Source organism: Crinia signifera, chromosome 1, assembly GCF_055691185.1.
Source record: "Crinia signifera chromosome 1, ASM5569118v1, whole genome shotgun sequence".
NCBI lineage: Eukaryota > Metazoa > Chordata > Amphibia > Anura > Myobatrachidae > Crinia > Crinia signifera.
The window spans coordinates 379,774,931-379,788,933 of NC_139217.1; positions in this window are offsets into that span (position 1 = coordinate 379,774,931).

A 14,003-nucleotide genomic window follows, 5' to 3' on the forward strand; every position below is an offset into this window, starting at 1 on the left:
CAGATGGTAGAATGGTTGTCGAGCTTACGAAATGACGCACCTGGAGGAATTTCCAGAAGTCTGATGTTGGGATATCCCATTTATCTGTGATCTCTGAAAACTGTTTAAAAAAGCTAGGGGGAGAAATTAGTTGTCCTATCCTGAAAAGCCCTGCGTTGGCCCATTTGGAGAAATGCACTATGCGGAAACCTGGTTGGAAATCAGGGTTTGCTAGGAATGAAGTCAAAGGACTTATTTCAGAAGAGACATAACTCAGTCTTCTCAAGAGTTTCCAGATTGACAGGGTGGGAGTAATGGTTGGGTGATGGGGTATCAATTTGGGGAATGAGGGCAGCCAGGGGAATATTTCGGGAAATTGTTGTATACAGACACCCTCCAATTCCACCCACTGCTTGTGGAGCCTGCTTCTTGACCAGTCTAACACTCTGCTCAGGACGATTGCCCTATGGTAAAGTTTAATGTCAGGAAGTTGAAGGCCTCCCTGGTGAAAGGACCTCGTCATAGTGGAGTAATTGATCCTAGAAGGTTTACGAGCCCATACAAATTGCTGGATCAGCGTCCTTACTGAGCGGAACCAAGAGTCAGGCACCGCGATAGGAAGAGCTTGGAGGGTGAAAAGTAGTTTGGGGAGGGTATTCATCTTTACCACATTCAGTCTACCTAGCCAGGAGAGTCGTCTATTCTGCCATCTGTTATAGTCTAGCTGCATAGCACGGATCAGAGGTTGATAATTCAAAGTGAACAGTCTAGACGAGTCTCCTGTTATTTTAATCCCTAGGTACGTTATTGAGGAGTTGCTCCAAGTGAAGGGAAAAGAGCTTTTGAGGCCTGTTACTATGTGTTGGGGAGTAGATATATTCAGCGCGGAGGATTTATTCATGTTAATTTTAAAATTAGAGAGAGATCCGAAATGTTCAAATTCTTCAGTTAAGTGTGGGAGGGAGGTAGTTGGGCTGGTTATTATTGCAAGGAGGTCGTCTGCAAATAAAGCTAGTTTATAACTGGAGTCCCCTATTTCTATGCCCGTAATGTTTGCGTTTGCTCGAATTGATCTAGCTAGAGCCTCAATACATAGTACGAAGAGCAGGGGAGATAGTGGACACCCCTGTCTTGTACCGTTTCTAATCGGGAACGGGGCGGAGAGGGACCCATTAACCTTAACTCTGGCGGTAGGTTGGCTATAAAGTGCCATGATTCTCTGCAGGGATATTGGGCCAAGGCCTATATGTTCTAACACTGCTCGCATGAAGCCCCAGTCCACCCTGTCGAAAGCCTTTTCAGCGTCCGTAGACAGGAGGATCGTGGGGATTTGCTTGGAAGTCGCAAGATGTAGTAGGCTCAAGATTTTGGTAGTATTATCTTTCGCCTCTCTCCCCGGCACAAACCCCACCTGGTCAGAGTGTATCAGTGAAGGAAGCAACCTATTGATCCTATTTGCTAGGAGCTTCGCGTAGATCTTAAGGTCTACATTTAATAACGATATGGGTCTATAACTCGAGCAGGTTGAAGGATCCTTCCCAGGTTTAGGCAAGACTGTAATGTGTGCTTCTAGTGACTGTGGGCTAAAAGGGGTCGTTTCCGATACTGAGTTGAAAGCATCGAGGAGTATGGGGGTGAGTTTGTCCTTGAAGGTTTTGTAATATGAAATGGTAAAACCATCTGGACCTGGGCTTTTACCCGAGGGGCTCGATGCGATAGCCTTATCTAGCTCCTCTTGGGTAAAAGGGGAATCCAAAGAGTCCCGCTCCTCACTAGGAAGTGAGGGGTAGAGCACCCTGGTCAGATACTGTTGTATTTGTGTTTTAGATTTAGAGGCCTCTATGTCCGATTGCGGTTTGCGTAGGTTGTAAAGGGTGGAATAGAACTCGTGAAAGCAAGATGCTATCTCCGGGGTCTGAGAATGCTGGGATCCCGATGAGTTTTTCATATGGCTTATGAAAGATGACACTCTCTGTGCCCTAAGGGCGTTGGCTAGGAGACGGCTGGGTTTATTTCCCCATTGATAGTACCTGCTTTTGCATTTACGCATGGAGGATTTTACTTGGGCTGAGAGTAGTGAATTTAAATGTTTGCGGGCTTCCGTTAGTTCATTTGGTAGGGGGTTTAGAGGTGATGATTTATGGGTGGCTTCTAGAAGATGGATTTTTTGAATGAGGGAAGTTATTTGGGCCGTTCTCTGCTTCTTAATATAAGCTCCTAGTTGGATAATCTTCCCCCTTAGAACACATTTGTGAGCTTCCCACAACGTGAGTTTGGATGTGAGCCCGTTATCATTGTTGACTATATAATCAGCTAGGGCCTTCTCAATTTCGGACTTGCAGAAGGGATCCTGCAAGAGGGATTCGTTGAGGCGCCAGGACCATTGTCCTTTCGTTTTGGGTAAAACCTGAATGGTAGCAGTAATCGGGGCATGGTCTGACCATGTGATAGGTCCTATTGATGCATCTGTTAATTGTGGGAGGTGGTGATGGCTAATGAAGAAGTAGTCTAAACGGGAGTAAGACTGTCGGGGATGGGAGTAAAAAGAGTAATCTCTTTCTGTAGGATGTAGGACCCTCCAAGTGTCAGCTAGTCTTAAGTTGTGGAAAATCTTCCTCATTTGGCGGTGTTTCATTTCTGAGTAGCGGGGTGACAGAGTAGAGGAGTCTATATTCGGGTTCATCGTCCAGTTAAAGTCGCCCCCAATAACTACCACTCCCTGCATAAGTGAGTCTAGGGGGGAGAGACAGCGCTTGTGGAAGGGGAGTTGGTCCTGATTAGGGGCGTAAATCACTCCCAGTGTGTATTGCTGGTTGAAGATTGTGCAATTCAGGAAGAGAGCTCTCCCAGGGTCTATCTTGTGTGTAACCACCTCTGTGACGTGTAATCTAGATGAGAACAATATTGCCACTCCTTTGGACTTGCTAGTAGGATTGTTGTTATAGTATGCTAGCGGGAAGCGCGCATTGGTAAGGCGGGGATTCTGGGGTCCTACTTTGAAGTGCGTCTCCTGTACGAACACAATATCAGCTCTCTCGGCCCATAGCATTCTGAGTAACATAGAACGTTTTTCTGGTATGTTGAGGCCCCTGGCATTAATAGACAGGAACTTAAGGGACTCTGTCATGGCAATTGGTCTTGAGGAATGCTTGCCTAGGGTGTGCCAGTTGGAGGGGAGTGAGTGGGCAAAATTGTGGGGGGGGGGGGAAGTGGGGAGGGTACAACATATTATAACAAAAAACAATAAGAGAAAGATGAAACATAAGTCAGGTATACCCGCTTCTGGGGCGCTGGTGCCAAAAGGGAGGAACCAGGGCCACAGAGACCTTGTTGCGTGTGCGGGTCGGGGGTCACCGGGGACAAGTGACTTAGGTCAGCCTTATTTCAATTTCTAGGAAAACAGAACAAGTTAACATATTTGAGATAACCTTCTAAAGAAAACCATTGAAACCAAATAATTGGTAATGAAATGAAATTAGAAGACAAACAATCTATCAAATAAACAAACGTTTAACCACCTAGTATCTAGAGTCCACGGAGACTGGTAGTGTGAAAAGTTATTCCTCAGAAGAAAAGAAAGAAGAAGGGGGTGATTAAGAATTCACCGAGCCCCTAAGATACACATGTAAACCGAGGACCCCGCCGAGGACCACAGCCGGCCCGCCTAAAGCTGCCTACCCTTAGTAAAACCACCGGGGGTCGGACTAGGCCGTAGTGTGGTACATCATCACAGGGCCATTGGGTGTATATCATTCTTAAATAACTGTGGTGGGGGGGTCCACATGAAAGGCTTATAGCCGATCACTAATTTTAGGGGCAGCTTGAGGAATGTACCAATCAAAAACACCAGTCATGTAAAAGAGTCTCTCACGTGTTCCTGGAGGGAGAGCGTTCTGGAGCTGGATCGCGGCGTCTTCCAGTCCCTGAGACCTTTTGCCAAGAGTCTGGGGGTTTCTGGGGTATTGCGGAGATAGCTGCCATTGCTGTGGTCTTCCAATCTGGGAGGGTGATGGACGGAAGCCCCAACGCAGTGCAGAAGGAAGGGAGGTTTTCTGGAGAGTGGAGGGTGTGTGGCTTCCCGGCGTGGAGGACTTGAATATGAAAAGGGAAACCCCACCTGTATCTCAACTGCCTCTTGCGGAGTTCCTCGGTTAGGGGTCGTAGGGCTCTGCGTTGTTGAAGGGTTGATAGTGACAGGTCTTGGTAGATCTGAATGACAGAGCCGTTGAAGTCGACTCCTTCTAGCTGACGGGCCTTCCTCATAATTTCCTCCTTTTGATTGTAATAGTGGAGCCTGCAGATCACATCTCTGGGTCTATCGGCGGGAGAACCTCGGGGTTTTAGTGCCCTGTGTGCCCGGTCGAAGATAATCTCTGTTTGGGGGTCGTTTCCCAGAATTTCATTGAATATCTTCGTTAGGGCGTTGATTAGGTCATTATTTGTTACATCCTCTGGCAGTCCTTTAATGCGGATGTTATTTCTTCTCCCTCTATTGTCCAGATCTTCCAGCTTTGTTTGAATAAGTCTCAATTCCGAAGCTTGTGAGGAGACCACCTCTAACAGGGAGGACACCCTTTTATCTGTGAAAGCCTGGCTCTCTTCTAGTGCCTCCATCCTGTTGGACATTTGAGTCAGATCTTGTTTAAGTGAGGTCATCTCCTCCCTAACCACGGCATGAAGGTCCTTCTTTGTTGGGAGAGTCTTTATATAGGAAAGGATTTCTGCTATATCGTTGTCGGACCTGGAGGGCCTTGACGCTGACACATCATCCTCTTTAGCGAGAGTGGGAGCTGTTGATGGAGAGTGTGGCGAGTCCATAACAGCTGTTGGAGGTTCGGGATCAGTAGATGTGGGTAGGAGGAACGGTCTCAGGTTTGTTTGAGTGGAATCTTTTCTGGGAGTTGAGGTGTCTTTCTTTTGGGATGATTTCCCAGATTTGCCCATATTGCTTCCCGGAAAAGCCGCAGTGGTTCTCTCGTCTGGGTGTCTTCTTATTTGGTGCGAGTGGTCATCTGCCGGAGGCTTCCCGTCAATCACCGGTCCCCATGAGGGGTGGCGGTCAATCCGGCATTACTTCAGTGATTAAGGCAGGATGGACAATGTCATGGTATTATTTAGAAGCAAGATTGGGCTTGCTTCGAGTGTCACTCTCTTTGGGCAATCAGGGCTGTGACCTCTCTGTGGTTCTAGGGGTCCGCAGCAGGATATATAGATATCACGGTGTAGTACTGACAGGGGTCTGCCTGTCGTTAGCGTGGCCCAGCGAGATATTATTACCTAGCTCACTTTCTGGGGTAGGTGTTAGAGGACTCTCTCCCGTGCCCCCACGTACTTGACGGTAGTGGGCAGTAAATGGCCTCTAGTGTGTCAGATCAATGGCAGTGGGAGGTAAGAGGAGGGGGGAGCACAGTGAGCAGGATGACAATCAGGGATCCCCAACTGACTCACCGGAGGACGGGTTCTCTGAAGAGGGGCAGCCTATGCTGGGTGAAATGGGAATCCAGCAGGATCAATCTGCCTAACTAGTGCCTCAGCCAGCTGATGTGAAGCTTGGGCTTGAGTGTTACAATGGCACTTAGCTGTAGTCTGAGGCTCACTGCAGCTTCAGTCTCTCCGTGGGTCCTGTACTTGTGCCCAGCTGCCTGAAAGTCGTCTGTCCGTTGTTCTGCTGTGGGCAGCAAGGTCCTGTCAGGTCCAGGTAGCCCCCCAGGCACGATGGGAGCTCTTCAAGCGGAGGTGGGGCCTTCCGGATAGCGGGGTCGCGCCGCGTCCGGCGACATGCTTCTAATTTAGCCCCCGGCTTCAGGCCGCGCTAGGCCGCAAATCGCGCAGGCAGCAGCCAAGGATCCCCGGCTCCCCCTCTCTCTGGGGACGGTCACCGGAGGGATCCCAGGTGCTGGGAGGCTCGGGGGGAGCCCTCAGAGGGGAGGGAATCCCTCCGTTCGCGGTGGAGTAGCTCCGATCGGCGACGCGGCTCCTAATCGAGGCCCCGGCTTCCCGGCCGCGGTAGGCCGCAATCCGCAGGAACCTCAGGAGAGGTCCCCCGACTCCGCTGCCGCCGCGGGCCGGTCACCGGGTTGCTCACAAGGCAAGACTGGGTAGGGATGGGATGTAGGGGCCGTCTGTGGTGTGGATGGAGGCAGGTTTCCAACCTGATAGAGGGAGCCTCTGGAAAAGCTGCCGTCCCGGATGGCCGCCAAGCCACGCCCCCTTAATCTTTGACTTTTGTTAGATGTTTACAAGGCTCTCTCTATCTCTAAACTTGTTTCATAGCTGTAATCATCAGTGCATATCCATGTGAAAATAGAATGGGTACCCATATACACTCTTACCCATATGCACAACTCTGCATAGCCCACAATTTCACCTACACATTCTTCCTGAATTTAGCCAATGTGAAAATTACGTGGCATTATTGTATATTTGGGAAAATAAATCTAAATTATATCATTATCCATTATTAGCCACAGACAGTCTGATTTGATTTATTGGCAGCAGGAATTCTCCACCTTGATGCAATCAAATCCAAATGTAGTCATCTACGGCATTCCCAGTTGTCAGCCTATACTGTATGTAAGATGGCAGTATCCAACTGATTTATGTCAGAAAGGGTTGGCTGCTTTTTTTCCATTAGGTCGGAATGCTCCAACCTGTCGGAAACCAGAGGGATTTGCGTAATATCCATGGATCCACCTGCTTTTCACGGAAACGTGGCCAAACCCGACAGGTTTTTGCCCCGTTTCCGACAATCTCAATCCGGATTGAAACAGTCCTCAAACCACACACCACTTGTCCTGCCGTCCCAGCTCCTGCACCCTCCCAGCTGCCTCACGCTCTCCCGGCCGGAGCAGCAATTAGTGCCCACATCCGGCATTCGGATTTGGTCGGTAATTTGAATAGGTAGTTTTGGTTCCATTCCAACAAATGAATATATACCCTAGTCTCAATATGGCGTGCAGCATGAGACGCCTGTGGTGAGTGAGCCATGCCTATCAGAATAGCATCTTTTTGCTTGAATGTGCATCTTAATTGCAGTGCAACGAAACTGCTCCATGAGGCTGAACTGAATAATTATGTATACAACACTTGTATCCCTGTGTGCCAATAAGCCTGAATCTGTATATGAAGCACAATGGAACTCGCCATGGAAGGAAAATTGTGGCTGCTACATTGTAACACTTCCTGTACAACCTCAAAACCACATTGATACTGTATGCAGGTGTTGCATATCAAATCAGTAAAGTCTTGTGAAACTATTTTGTTTCTCAGGATCTGGTAAGAGAAAAGATGTTTGGCACAATTGCAGCAATAGTGTATAAGGATACGTCTGTATCTAACCAATGTAAGGTTAATCCGATGTTGACATTCTCCATTTGTCTCCAAGTGAGTTTTTCTGTTTATACTCTACTCAATGTGCTTGTCATATAATGGTGTAGAGCAGTGGTTCACAAATGTGGTCCTCATGGAACCCCAACAGTGCAGGTTTTAAGCATATCCATGCTTAGGCACCATTGACTTAAGGTGCCCATACACTGTACAATTATTATATGCAATTTAGAATAGATTGCATACATTTTGCGATGCGATGTAATCTAGTCCAAATTGCATACAATAATTGTACCGTTTATGGGCACCTTTAGTCAGTTTGATGATTATTCCAACTCTTCCCGTATATATACTGTTGGGATGCCTTGAGGACTGTTTTTGGGAACTTCTTGTTTAGATTGTTGGCTATATGTCAGTGTGATCTGTAGATATAGTCTATATACAGGTATGTAGCAGAAAACGAGAAAAGAGAAGAATTTCAAGTTTTTATTAACATCTGTATTAAGAATTTCTGTAAACAGCAGATTATTTTTTGAAAGAAAAAAAAGATTATTTTTTTTCATTTATCTTTTACATTTATCATAAAACAGGCAGGAGAATCGTATCCAGGGGTTCTCCTTAAGTTATTACTACTCATGGAAAAAAAAAAAAAAAACAACATTAAATATTAAAATAAAAACATTGTACATTATTGTACTTGTATACATAATAAATATTTTCTCCTACATTTGACAGCAAAACAAAGTCATTCCTTAGTGTCCTTTATCTTTCTCCCAAATGGACCCCTTTCCTCTCATGTAAGGATGTGATAAATTAGAATGATATATAATAATAGAAAAAAGTGCGACGATAAAATTACATTCAGCATTTCCAATGGTAATGAGAAAAATATTATTAATACAAATAATAAGTGCCATTCAAACTTGACAGTTGTACTCTTCTTACAGGATGTTATCCCATACTGGTTTCAGTAAGAAAAATGTACATATCACTTTAAGACAATGGGTGCAGCCTAGACCAATATTTCTGTGTAAGCAGTTTACTAGTAGCTAGTAACATCACAGATATATGTTGTTCAAACATTCTGGAAACCATACAGAGGCAACGCATTTATGGTTCCTAGTCAAGAGATAGGCTGCATGCCCATGAATACTAGTTAAGTGACTTAATTAAGAAAAATGTTTTCACGTTAAGAATATAGATAAAAAGCACGAATCGGTCCTCCCCCACTCATATTAATTAAAAGTAACTTGCACTTGGGCATTTCCTACTCACACCATCCTAGAACACTAAATACCTCCAGTATTCTAAATACAATATAGGGCACACAACAATCATGCTTTTTGTGGCATTAAATAATTACGAACATCACAATCCACAAACCTGCACAGTATTTTAACCTAATGCCTAGATTTTGCTCTGCCTCTGAGCAATACACGAGATAGAGGCTCTTTTCCCTAAGCTGTTTCAAAATGTCTGCTTACAACACTTTGATGGAGCATTGTGCTATACAGATGAGTACAGTACAGTATAAACTCTGACATTATTGCACGAATATTCGTTTGTTCGGTAATGCATACCGTATTATTTGTATTTAGTAGTCTTAGGCCTGGGTGTAATAGCTTCCAAGTCCAGCGACTGTGCAGGATACCAGATGAACTCAGATTTTTTAAAGGGGCAATCTTGTACAAGGCAACACCGTGCCTTGTAAATGATTGCCACTTTAAAAAAAAAAAACACATCCCGCACAGCCGTTGAACTCAGACGCTATAATAACCAGCTTGAAGAGTGTGTTTGTGTGTTCCTTCAAAATATTGAAATGGTCTCATTGTCAAAGTGAAACAATTGATTATAAATAGATTAGATATGGAATCCTTGTTGGTCACTTTGAGAAATAAATGATGGAATTTTCAATATATGTTTCTTGTATAATTTTTTTCCATACAAGCAGGTAGAATTTTATTTATTCTACAATGTCCCATGTAGGGTTTGATTCTTTTTCCACTCATGTGCAGAAAAAATAGGTGGTTAAAATATGTACTAATTAGCAATAACTAAGTATTAAGTTATTGTTTTAATCCCCAGATCTTGTGCTTTGAGAAGGGAGAGATAATTTTGTACCATTGCACAAAAACATTTTTCTTTTTATGTGCCCAGCCTGATATATACAATGAAGAGCATCAATCGTTTAATATTTCCACTGTGACAATTCACCAACATCAGACTGGTTTTATCTTCCTAATCTGCTAATCTGTTAAAAGAAATTGTTTGGAAATGGTGAATTCAACTGATTTCTGCAAATGGTAGTATTATAAATGGCAGAAAAATACAGTTAATGGGATAAAACATAACAAGGCTGACACAGAAAGACATGTCCACATGTTAACCTTTTGCAGTCCAAATTTATTTTTGCAATTTAAACGGTCTGGTTTAAATGTTTAAATTTAATTGTTTATTTTTAATTTTTTTAATAAAAAAAATGGTCTACATTGAATGTTGAACGATGTTAATGTTCTTACCATTGGATCTGCTACTAGCACTAGGGTTGTTGAGTCTGACTAGACATTGGACTTGAAAGGGTTAAATGTCAGCATTTTGACTGTGTCAGTCAATTGAACATGTCAGCATAATGAATGTTGGTATATTGACCATGTCTGAATTTTGATTGTCGGTCAATGAATGTTGGTATTCTGACCGTCGGTAAAACGTCAGTCAATCAATTGACTGCTACTCGGTGCCACATTGTATACAAGGATAAATAAACATGTAAGTACTTTAATGAAGCAAATAAAATGTTCTGTTTTTAAATGACGGTAAATAGAACAATGGAATAATGTTTTTAATAATCAAAATATTAATATTATAACATTAAGCACATTCAGCCATGTCATTTTAGTGTCACTCTGTTCCCCATTACACTGAGGGGGTATGTATGAAATGATTTAAAAAAAAAAAGCATTTAATAAACAGCAGTGTGCTAATGCGAGCTGTATCATTGAGGCGCTAATTATGCATTCATTGACTTGCCGCTAACTTGTGATCTAGTTAGCAAAACTAAAAGTAATGCAATAAATAGTTGTTGGGTATAAGGTTTAGTTCATCCCAAAAACATATAAGTACAATACAGGAATATGCATCCACTACCTGCAGCATCTATAACGTGTTTTCTATATTTTTTGTTTTATTATAAATAGTTTCTGCTTGCCTGATTAATGATTGGCTTGCATGAAAACAAATGCTCATGGATAGCAAAAATAACAGTAATCGAAAATTGTTTCAAGGACAAACAATTCTGGGGAAATAAATTGGGTGCAAGGTTGTAGAAATAATCAGATTTCTCTGGAGGAGCCTGCATCCAATTTTTTCTCCAGCAACTGAATAGCAAAACCCTGCAGCTGTGGGAAACACCCTGCGCCGCGGGGCTCTTTAAATTTCCTGCGTTTACGCAAACTGATTTTGTTTTTGTGTACTTTTGTTATTACATTGGTTCTTCTACTAAAAACATATATATTTGTGCTAGTTCATACACCAAACTTGTCATCACTTGAAGCTTGAAGTATCAAAATGACCCCAAATGTTTTTGGATCACACAACTACATTAAGATGTATTTTGTTTTGTTTTTATTTTATTTTTATTAATCATTCCAATAGCCCTTGAAATGTTCAAGAGAACATAGCACCGACCGAAAATCTGAGGAATTAGCACCAGGCCAAAACCAGTCTATTTGATTACCATGAAGTTACTCCAGGCTCCAGAAACAACCAGTCTTAGTATTGCCAGTTTTATATACAGGACCTATGTAAAAAATGAATCTACTATTATTTTCAGCACAATCCTTTATTCATAAATCTCTTTCCTAAGATTACTCTTCATGATAAGAGCCTAGGTTTAAAGGCCTCACTAGGCTCTAGCACCAGCATCGGGACTTCTCAAGTCCCATCCCCAGCCTACTGCAAATCCCAGGTCCAGCCTAGATTTATAGATTATCTCCCTTCCAACCTGACTCATCAGCACCAGCCCAGTGTTATAAGGCAAAACAACAGACCCATAGCACACTGTAAAGAAAATACATGTTTGGTTAATATTGTACAGCTCTAACAGTCATGTTGTAATATTATATACTTATCACTAGTGGTATATATACCAAGGTGACCAAATCAGGCACTTATATAAAAGTATTCTATTTAATCTGATAAAGAATGGTTATATAGCTAGTGCTATAAGTTATAATAATGTTTTATACAGAACCTAACACTTGTCAGCAGTGATTATTACAGCAAAAGTTCTCCTGCCTCCAAAGCCATCCATCAGTAACTTCCTTGGTACAGAACCTTGTAGCAGAAAGCCTTCTAACATGGCTTCAAGACTAGGTAAGGAGTCAGTAATCATTGCAAATACTATGACAAAATTACCAGCCACTGTTACATAAGAAACTAGACTACTGATCACATTATAAATCAATCATACATCATATACTAGTGTTGTAATGTGCTGCATTGCAATTGTACACAGTAATTTTGCATTACAAAGTGTTTTATGTGTAGGTATTTTCCTTATACTGTAGGATGAAATCTTGTGTTTTTTGAGACATGGTAAATTAAAAACATATTCAGAAGTACTGTATGCATCTAATACTACACATCAGAAATGTTACTGAAGTTGGTAGAGACCTTACGCTTTATCTACATTTGAGGTATTCCAGTGAATACGGAATTTCAGATGGCATGTTGCTATGAGAAACCAATCAGATTTTACTTCTTATTTAGCACCTTCTAGAAGAGAATAGAATAGAATCTGTTTGGTTGCCCATTGCAACATACCATCTTAAATAGAACTCCCATCTTAGTAAATTTCCCCCTAGTTATAGTCTAACAGTGGTTCCCAAACTGTCCTGAATCACAGCACCCTAGAGTAACAGTATTATTTTCACAGCACCCCTTTGATAAATGTTTTGCCTGTCATCCCCAGGGTCGGTGTACAGTTGTGCTTATGATTATCTACATGTTTTTTGGATTGGCAGGCGCTAGCACTGATTTCGCCTATGACGTTGACCATAAATAATTTGATTTAGTTCTGTACCACCAACTGGAGGCATCACTGGAATAGCCTTTGGCATCACAAACAGTTTGGGAACCACTGCTCTATGCAGTGAATATTAAATTATGCATGGTAAGTGTAAACACAAGGGGCGGTATTCAATTGTTTTTCACCAGCATTTCAGCTCACTATCCCCGGGCGTGGCGAGCTGAAATGCACGAATGCGTGACTAAACCTGACCATAATAAGCACGATATGCGCAAAAATATAGATCAATTAAATATCACCATACGATCTCCCGCCATTTTAGATGGGAGATTGAGAGCGATATGCCAATTAAATACCACACATTGTGTTGATATTAACTCTTTGAGTGTCAAGGGAATTTGTCAAAATAGGTGTGAAATTTGCAAAGCAAATCCCTTTATTCATCATAATGACCTGTTATGTTGCCTTAGTATATAAGAAATAGTCTTTTTTTTTTTTTTACACAACATTTTTATTTTAATTTATATAACAAATGTGAGCGACACTGGCATTTTTATTGGATATTTTGCGCATCTTCACAGAGATGTTGACACTCAAAGGGTTAATGATCGTTGACTTTTTTGTCTTGAATAAGCATGTCAAAACTCAGTATGACTAATATATTTTCATGCAGTGTGCAGGACACTAGAGAATGAATGGCAACATGTTCTAATTGTCTTTAATTCACCATAGCTCCAGTGTTAAATGTATAATATATGCAATGCAGCAGAGTTGGATGGTGCGCCGTGACTAAGGACCGTGCAGAGAATACACGCTATCTGTCATGGCGTGCCATTCATTGCAGTAATCTCTGCTCCATCTCTAATGTATTTATTACAAAGTGCATTTAAGATATGCATGAAATCCTGTTATGAACAGCAGAGATGTGATATAGTAGTGCTGGTTATAGAACGGATTATTACATGGCAAGTCTTGTAATTCATTTTGGTCAGTTTAAATCAACATTCCTATATATAACATAACTGGTAATCCTTCAAACCTTATTGTTGAAATAATATATCTTATCTTACAACTATATATATATATATATATATATATATATATATATATATATATATATATATATATATATATATATATATATATATATACTTAATTTTAAAGTTAGTTCACAGCATGACTTTTTTTATTTTGCTTTTGTTGTAATGAGTTTAGTTTTTGTTTATTAGCACAATTGATATTTTTTAAATACTAACAAGTGGGAATGTTGTAATAATGTAGCTGGTCTATACATGGTAGGTGCACACCTTCTTCTTAGTTGGTGGGTTGGCCTTATTCTGTACCCAGCCATGAGGCAGTGAATGAATATATATATATATATATATATATATATATATATTGAATAGCAGCATACAGATGGGTGGCACTCCAAAAAAAACGACTCAGCAGCCAAGTATGGTGGACCGATGTTTCAAATGTATTACAACATTTTTCATCCGGGTGAAAAATGTTGTAATACATTTGAAATGTCGGTCCACCATACTTGGCTGCTGAGTCGTTTTTTTTGGAGTGCCACCCATCTGTATGCTGCTATATTGGAGTGAGTTTTCACCTCCTGGGAGGGCACCCAGTCCATTATCATTTGTCAGCGGAGTGCCGGCCATTAAAATCA